Source organism: Pteropus medius, unplaced genomic scaffold (genome assembly GCF_902729225.1).
Source record: "Pteropus medius unplaced genomic scaffold, Ma_sr-lr_union100, whole genome shotgun sequence".
NCBI classification, from domain to species: Eukaryota; Metazoa; Chordata; class Mammalia; order Chiroptera; family Pteropodidae; genus Pteropus; species Pteropus medius.
The window spans coordinates 25,978,385-25,987,695 of NW_024354875.1; the positions used below are offsets into that span (position 1 = coordinate 25,978,385).

Genomic DNA, 9,311 nt, shown 5'->3' on the forward strand with positions numbered 1-9,311 from the left:
CTATTAAGAATAATACAGTAATTATTACTAGAAGTGGTTCCCAGAACTGATTCTCAAATGGGATTCTGGGATTGTGTTTTACATATTGAAAGAGTGCGTTGACAACCCACTTGCTGGGCGGTGTGTGGGGGTGGTGAGGAATAGGATGTGGGTAATCTGTGGCAGGCAGTGGCATTATGATTACTTAAATTATCACTAATGGAGGGGGCAAGGTGTTGTGTAATGAGGTGGCTGTGGCACTTATCACCATGGAAACAATGGTAATTATAAAGATGGTGAAATCAACTGGCTTCTTTTGATGGTCCTAGAGAGTATACAAAAGGAAAAAGAGAAACTGAATATCCAACTGAGATTGGGCATAGAAAAAAATCAAGTCTCTCATAGCTTTGAAGGAAATCCTCATCTCCTAAAGTTGATAAAATGTGACTGGGGATCACACCCATGTCTTGAGTGTAACAGTTAATCTGATGACCAATTCAACCCATCAAGTATTTTATACAGAGGTAAAGGAACTAGTTTGAAGAAGGATCTCATGTGTTAGAATGAGGACATTTGGGAAGACAAAAAATAAAGCTGAAAATTTTAAATTCTTATATCCCTTTGACCTTCCTTTTACAGCAGAGGCAGACTTTCTCCTAGTATCTGAGGGAACCAGCCTTTCAGTGACTAGGTCTAGGGAAGTAGCTTCACAAGCTTATGCTTATTCTTCCTAGGACCAACCTCTGCCACCCTGAATTGCCTCCAGGCTGATAGTGAGCTTTAGACTCTAACATAGCCAGAAAGAGAAGTATAAGACTGTCTGGGAAGAAGAAACATTCTAACAAGAAAGACTTGTATAATTTAATTGATTTATATTCAGTAGTCTGAGGAATATATATGGGAGTGAATTATATGGGTGTTAGACCAAGGAAGAAAAATATAAGGCTGGATTATATTCACTCAGAATTTGGGATTTAATGTATCATCTTGAGCACCCAGGAGTGTGTTAATAGTCTATTAGGTTGCTACTTGAAGCCTGAACTCAATCAGTTGTGGTTTATATTCAATGAGGTTGAATAACAACTTCCCTGGAACAATATAGGGGAAGGAATCAAGTTCAGGAAAATGAAGATAGTGGAATGGGTTTATTATGTGTAACCTGATTAGCCAATCTTTATTTATATTGCCCAAGAGGTTATTGAGGGCATACTCTTTACCAAGACCTTAAGGAATCCATTGATAAGGAGGAGTATCAGTATCCTTGAAAACTGAAGTAATATTTTAGGGTAGCTGGTCTCTCTATGGCAGATATGCTGGCACGGCATGGAACAATGAAATTGCATTCCTTGATGACAGTGGGAATAATAGGATGCCAGAGAGTCGGAGGCCAAGGAGGGGTGTTTATTCATTATAGGCCAAGGAGACACAATTACCATAATAAGCCACAGAAATGGAGTAATAATCAAAATGTTTTGACCTTCACAGATCTTTGGCAGCAGCTCATTGATCATGGAATCCTTAGAAACAAAATATAAGGGCAGCCAACTAAGGAGACACTTGCTATATATAGGGAGAAAAACCCTAGGCCTGGTGATCATAAAATTAACTTGAGTTAAAGTGATGGAGATTTACTTCTTTTTATCCTGTTCCCAAACTTAAGCTATTTATAGACCTAGAGATCCTTATTTGAGAAAGAAGGCAGATCCTGTAAGGAATTATCTGGCAATAAGGTCATATGTATATATAGCATGACTCTTCTTCCACACCTGCCCCAGAGTTACCTTCAGCTATTTAACAGTGATTGTGCCTGGAGTAGTGGTTCTTAAAATTAAGTATGCTTTTAAAACATAGATTCACCACACTGGAGAAGGAAAGCAGATAGACCTTATGAGGTTATTAGATATTGTCTCTTAAATAATGCTAATGCCTGGATACCTAAAATACCTCCGATGTCCACTGGTTAGAATTGGGGTTTTTGAAAATCTGATAATAAATTAGCTATTATCAGAAAGCCCAAGTCTATTTCAAAAAAGTGTCCCCAGGGGCTTTAGGTCAGTTTTTTTTTATAAGCCAATAATATATTGTAAGAATAGGAAAACTTCATAACAGAGAATTCTCTATATGGAATGAGTGCTATTGAAGAATATTGACCACCTCGAAGACCCTGCAACTGTCCTGCTTTGCTAAGATAAACCAAAAGCAATGCTTCATCTCAGTAGGATATATCTTCCCAAATACTTGAACAGTTATAGAGATGGTGAATCCTACAATATCCCCATTTTACTTACTCGCTTGGTGCCCTATTCAAGTCAGATGGATCTTTGAGAATGAGGGTATATATCAGAACTTAATCAAGTGATGATGCCAATCGCATCTGATTTTCCAGTGTTCTTCACTGGAGGAAATCAGTATGGTCCCTGACACCTGTGACTTGACAAATGCATTTTTTCCCTTCCCTCTATTAGTAAAGATAAACAGAAGCAGTTTCCTTCACATTGCAGGGATAACAGTATGCCTTTACTCTCTTGGCCTAACCCATGTCAACTCCTTTCTCTCTGCAATACCATAATCTGGAGAAAACTTGATTACCTTGATATTTCACAGAATAACATGATCATTGGACTTGTAAATTGGAAGAAGAGGACACTTTTAATGTAAGAGACATGTGTACCAAAGATATGGAGATAGAGTCCATGAAGATACAGGAGCCTGTCATTTCAGTGAAGTTGCTAGGAGTTCAGTGGTCGTGACCACATCAGGAGATCCTCTTTAAAGTGGAGTTGTTTTGCTACACTGCCCTCCACAATGCAAGGAGCACAATGCTTGGTGGGCATTTTTGGATTTTGGAGGAAATAACACATTTGGGCATGTTACTCTTATGTATTTAGAGGTAACCTTAAAGTTGCAAGATTTGAATGGGCCCTGGAGCGAGAAACTTATGTATTTAGAGGTAACCTTAAAGTTGCAAGATTTGAGTGGGCCCTGGAGTGAGAAACTTGGCCTTAACACCTAGCAAACCCAATGGCATTCAAAGTGTCTGGCAGACTGACACATCCACTCAGTTCTTCACTTATTTCTGTGCCCCAGGAGGCTAAACTACATGGACTGAATAACAAGCTCTTTTGCCCTTAGTAGGAACTTCTGGCAATTTCCAATAGGAGAATTAGTGTAGACGCATAGAATTTTGGAGTAAGGCTATGCCCTCTTCTGCTAACAAACTAATCTCTGAAGAAAAAGCAATCACACTTGCTTCTGAACTTGGTAGAAACTGAATACCTTACCACAGATATCAAAGTACTATGCAACCCCAATTGCCCATCTTTAATTGGTGTTATCTAATTTACAGAACCATAAAATTGGAAGTACACACAGCAATTCTACTATAAAATTGAAATGGTATAAATGGTATCATGTAAGTCTAGACATGACACAAATTTTCCACCTGGTGAAGCACAATTATATATGTTGAGAGGCAAAAGTGGTAGGTTATCCTGAATAACTTCCATCTGCTCTTCCATATCCACTCTCTACCATTTTCCATTTCATTCTGTGCTCTAGGAAACTAAGTTATATGGACTACATAACAAGACCTTTTGCCCTTTGGCTCTTACTTGAGTTCAGCTCAAATGAGGAATCTTGGTGAGAGATGGAAGGGAGAGAAAAGAGTGAGATCAAAGTATTTACTTTCCTTTCTCCCTCCTATTTCAACCCCCTCACCAAAGGCTTTCTTTATGCCTCTATCAAAAGTTATAGCTCCTGTTAGATGGCCCTCCCTTCATAGTTGTCTTTTTTTGAGTTTCCTTTAAGCACTTATTCTTCTCACTTCCTCAGTCTTCAGGGAGGTGACAGAACAGTAGTAAGCCAGGAAATATTTAATAGCTGGATCTCTGAAAACAATTTGTGTACATAGGTAGATAGACAGATGGATAAGTGTCTAAGTTTGTTTTAAATTTTTTCTAATATAAAAGATGTGTAGAATACAATTTACAAATAAAATAAACATTGCAGGACTCTACAATAAATTCCTTACAGCCAATTGATTTTCAAAGAATGCTTTTGTTGATTTTTGCTGAACTCTTACAATTAACAAGCAAGTGTAGCTCTAACATGAATTTGTACTGATATTTTTATTTGTTAATGCTTATGATGAAAGTGAAACAAAAAGATTTTGGAAATTGTAAATAATGTGAGTGACTTCTTAACTAAATCAGATAATAGAGATAATAGATTCAACTAGTGGAAGAATATATTACCAAATTTTAAAATTATTGTTCACAATGTAATGACTACAGACATGAAACACTTTTACGTATAATCTGCATTATTAACGTTTTCTCTGTCACTTAGTCAAATTTCTGCTAATTTCTGAGATATAGGTTCTCCATCCATGGGTGATTTTAAGGTACCAATGTAGTATCATTGAATGTAAAATTGGGAAGAGATGTGAAGTGGCCTATTATATATTATTTCTGTCAGATGGCTTAATAGACATAAATCTCAAAAACATATCTAATAGTAAAATGTAAAATAATTGATAAATGATCGATTTTGAATATTTACTACTTTTGCTTTTCATGCAATTTGTTTAATTGTAAGTATATGTAGCTTAATTTTTAATGACGGCTGTGTGTTGACAACTGACTTGCCAACTTCCAAAAATATAATGGTCTGTTCTTACAAGCCAGTATGAGCCTGCTCTGACACAGCATTGTAAAACAGAGCTCTGCTGTGATTTATTCCAGAATACTGTGTTATACCTTATGGTATTCTACATCCTGCTCACACCTCGTAAATAAATAGTTCTTCAATTAAACTCTCCTCAAATTTCCCCTATAAAATCAGCCATCTATTTTCTGTTAGAGTCCTGGTTGGTAAAAGCATATAGATGTTATTTAACTTTATAGAAATGAATGATAACTCCAAGGGCTAAAAAGAAAAGAGGAGGAATGAGGCCCACAGTGTCTCAAATTTGGAGATCAAAAAGAAAAGGGAAAAAATAAAAAATAAAGGAGACTGAGAAATAAAAGCCTATGAAGTAGGAAGAAAAACAGGTGAATGTGATGTTCTGGACAGAAAGAGAAGAAAGTATTTTAAGAAGGAAGCAATGATGAACTCTGACAAATGTTCAGAGGTCAAGTAACATGACCATTGACTGTGGCAAAATAGAGTTTGTTGGTAACCTTTATAAGTGAACTTTCATTGGAGTGGTGGGGATGGAAGTCTATTATAGTGAGTTAAGAATGAGAAGTGATTAGGTGGAAACAGCAAATATAAAATACTTTTATGATGAGTTATGTTATTAAGGATAACAGAGAAAAGGGGCTTTAGCTTGTGGGAGTTATGAAACTGGTCAACCAATTTAATATGAAGGAAGACAAATATATGGGGACAAATAAAAATAGATTGGCATATGTAATCATTGGAATATGATGTGGTTCTGTTCTGACTGCTTTTGTTTTCTCAGGTAAATAGTAAATAGTGCCATTGGTTGAGAGTGAAAAAGAAAGCATGTGGTCTACGGCGATGCCACCCTAAACAACCCAATCCTGTCTGATCTCGGAAGCTAAGCAGGGTCGGGCCTGGTTAGTACTTGGATGGGAGACCACCTAGGAAGACCAGGTGCTGCCAGTGTAAAAAATAACAATGAAAAATAAGGGATTGTAAGTTGACAAGGTACTTGCAATCTGTGAGGTGAACCAAGGGTTGCCTCGCCTAAAAGAAACAAATAAAAAATAAAAATAAAAAGATCTATAAAAAAAGCAGGTGTTTGAGGTTTAAGGAATGAGATGTGAACTAGTTTTCATTTTTTTTGATTTTGTGTTATTTTATTTAGGGAGCAAAATTGAACAGGAAAATGTAATAGGATTGCAAGGACAATATAGGGAGAATAAAACCTCTGCATGCTCAGGCCTTTGATCAGTATTTGACACATATTAGGAGATTCATTTATTTATCTACAGATGTTTTTCCAGTGCCTACCGTATGCTAAATACTGTTCTAGGCAACTGAGATATAGCAATGAACAAAACAAATAAATAAAGCTGCCTGTTCTTTGATACATTAAAACATGAGTTGGCAAACTTATTCTGTAAAGAGTCAGATAGTATATATTTCACATTTTGTGAACCAGGTAGTTTTTGTTGTAACTACTCAACTCTATCATTGTAGCACAAAACAAGTCATAGATAATAGGTAGAAGAATAACCTAGACTGTGTTCCAACAAAACCTTACAAAAACTAGTGACAGACTGGATTTGGCTCCTGGGCCATTCTTTTCCAACCTTTATGCTAAAGGTTAGTTGGTGCAATGAAGACAAATAAAATACAGAAGGGGACTGAGAAGTACTTGAGTCAAGGGTTTCATTTTTTTTTAGGCAAGGCAACCCTTAGTTGACCTCACAGATTGCAAAGACCTTGTCAGCTTACAATCTCTTATTTTTATTTTTATTTTTTATGCCTACAGTACCTGGTCTTCCTAGGTGGTCTCCCATCCAAGTACTAACCAGGCCCAACCATGCTTATCTTCTGAGATCAGATGGGATCAGGCTTGTTCAGGCTAGCATGGCCATATACATGGGTTTCATTTTTAAATGTGGTGAATAGGTGAAGTCAAATTAAGAAGATAGTAAGTAAAATGAAGTGTCAGAGGGTTTTTAGCAGGAAACTGACATGATTTGACTTGCAAGATCACTTTGGCTGCTTTTTTGAGATAGGGAGGGGCCAGCAGGAGTCAAACATAATTTTTGAAAGAATAAATGAGTGAACAAATGAACAAAGAAACAGATGAATAATGATGCATATTACTCAGTTGAATATTTGAGATTGGAAATATCAACTGGGGAGTCAGTGGAAGAGATCACAGAAGCTAGAAAAAAGCAGGTATAGAATTATAGGAACATTATATCAAGAACCTCAGAGAATAATCAGAACAGAGACTGACAAAGAAAGAAAAATTAGTGAAGATGATAGAAAAAGTAATTAGAAAGATCTGTGTTTGATATTCACTGTATGTTTCATATCCTTGGAGAATTAAGTTTAATAGATGATGGACTAATTACAATGCTTTTCTACACAAAAAACCTTAAATTTTTTAATGAAAAGAAAAAAAAGATAAGAGGATAATGAGTGGAAAGCTATAGATCTTAACATTTTCCTACAACTTGCTACATATAAGTAAACCAACCAATTAATTATATTATGAGCATACTCACTACTTAAGCAACTAATTCATTCATTAATATTTATTGGCCATTGATATTTACTGAACACTATGCTAGGAACTGATCTCTTCATTACAATCCAAAACATTTTGCTGAAAATCAGTAAACGACACTGACACACAATGTTATTCACCTGTCTACAAGAAATTCTAGAAGAGTCTGAGGAGATTAATAAGTCAATATATTTGTGTAACTAATCAAATTAAAAAAGGTTAAATTGAATATCACTGGCTTCTCACATTTCTATCGTTCTTTATCTCTTTGAGTGCTCGTTCCTTCCAGATCTTAACCAAGGAGTTTGTAGGTGAAAGAACAGTATGATGAAGCCAAAAATCAAGAGCAGAGACCAAAAAGTCATATAGGAATGGTTATTAGAACAGAAGAAATAGGATTCAGGTCACATAATATCTAAGTTCTATTTACCTATTCTTCATATTTTCTAGAAAGTGTCTTATTTATAAATATGCTTGTAAGAACTTACAATTTTTGATGACGTTGAACATGTTTTAGTTCCTTGATTTTAAATCTCTAAATAAAGCTTTCTCTGCTTATTAGCTGTCTAGAGGTATGCTGGCCCATATGACCTTCTACTGTAATTTACTTATACTCATAAAGTCAGTAGTCTCAGGTTTCAAATTTTTCCATTGTAATACACATTTAAATCTTTGAACTCTAATATTGAGTAAACTCTGGAATGACTTTGAGCTCTGGATGCTGAGCTTTGTAACCCCGAACCTCTCATAAATTGGAGAAAACCTCTAAAGCAGCCAAAACAAAGCTCTTGACTTTCTAAATATAACATTTGTTTGACTCCCTGACTTAATTGTGAACTCTGTTTTTCCTTGACTGGTTTGCCACTATCATTTGAAGTTAACCTTTTTCTACTTAGTTGAAAATCATGCTTTAGTGGATTAAAAGACAAAATTACATTCCTTCTAATTAAATCTCAGAAAGTCTCTAAGATGTATCTTGAAAAAACAAAAACACATGTGCGTGTTAATTTTCCTAAACTATAATGAAGGATAATGAATCCTCCCTTTAACTATTTTTCCTTCCTTTTCAGTATGTGGACAATAAATTTAGTATGCTACTTAAATTCTAACTTTACTTCATTAATTTAGTTTTATCTCATCAATCTTTACTTTTATTTTGCAGTCTTGAAATAATCATTTAAACCTATTTTTGATTCTGTGAATGTGACTTTTAAAGCTTAAAAAGTTATACATTCTTGTTATAACAAAGTTAATCAATATAGAATTTCTTAAAATAAATGAAAGGTCTTCTGCATTTCTTCTAATCCCAAAGCGCTTCGTAGAGGTAATTGTTATGAATTTTGATAATGGAATGGTATATATGTTTCTAGACTGTTTTCTCTGCATATAAACCTACATGCATTCACATTCGCACTTGTATATGTTCTACAACTTGTATTTTTAAGTTATTGTGTATGGCACAAATCAGTACTATTATTAAGTGAATGGATGGTTAAGTGAGTGAATAAATGAATGGCTAACTATATAAATAAATAAATATCTCATGAGATACTTGAATATTTTTAATACCGCTACTGTATTGGAACACTTTTCTTTTTTGTAGTATAGTGATTAAGTAAAATGCCTATTTAAACTTTTAGAAAAACATTTAATGCCAACATTAGAATTAGTTCAGATAAACAGGTGACAACTGATAATTTGTATTATTTTTCATTTTCAAAAAGATTGCTGTTAGGTGTTTTGTGCTTAATATGTATAAACTATTTAAGTAGACTCAAAATGTAAGTGAAAAAATACAGAAGTATTAAGAGAGGTACAGATAATGATTTCATTAAATCTTATTAGCATTTTTAATATGTAATTTACTGCCTCTGCCTAAATAGACCATTCTGAAATTATATGATTTTGAATATAGATCCAGTGTATTCCACTACAATGCTTTCTATAAAGAAACATGGAAAAAATGTGGACTCTGATACTGTGTTTTTTGCCAGTTATGAACAAATTACATCCCTTTGGCTTATAACATATAGGTAATATCTCTTCAGGATATATTCTGTATATATATCAAAACATTAATTTTGAAACTGTAAGCTTGTGTAAGTGCCTATGAATTCAT

The 9,311-nt window shown here is 34.7% G+C and overlaps 2 pseudogenes; one reads left to right on the forward strand and one right to left on the reverse strand.

Moving 5' to 3' along the window:
• The first annotated feature begins 5,492 nt into the window (after positions 1-5,492).
• Positions 5,493-5,610, forward strand: LOC120597459 (uncharacterized; annotated as a pseudogene).
• An 823-nt stretch (positions 5,611-6,433) lies between these two features.
• On the reverse strand, positions 6,434-6,552 carry LOC120597262 (uncharacterized; annotated as a pseudogene).
• Positions 6,553-9,311: the final 2,759 nt, after the last annotated feature.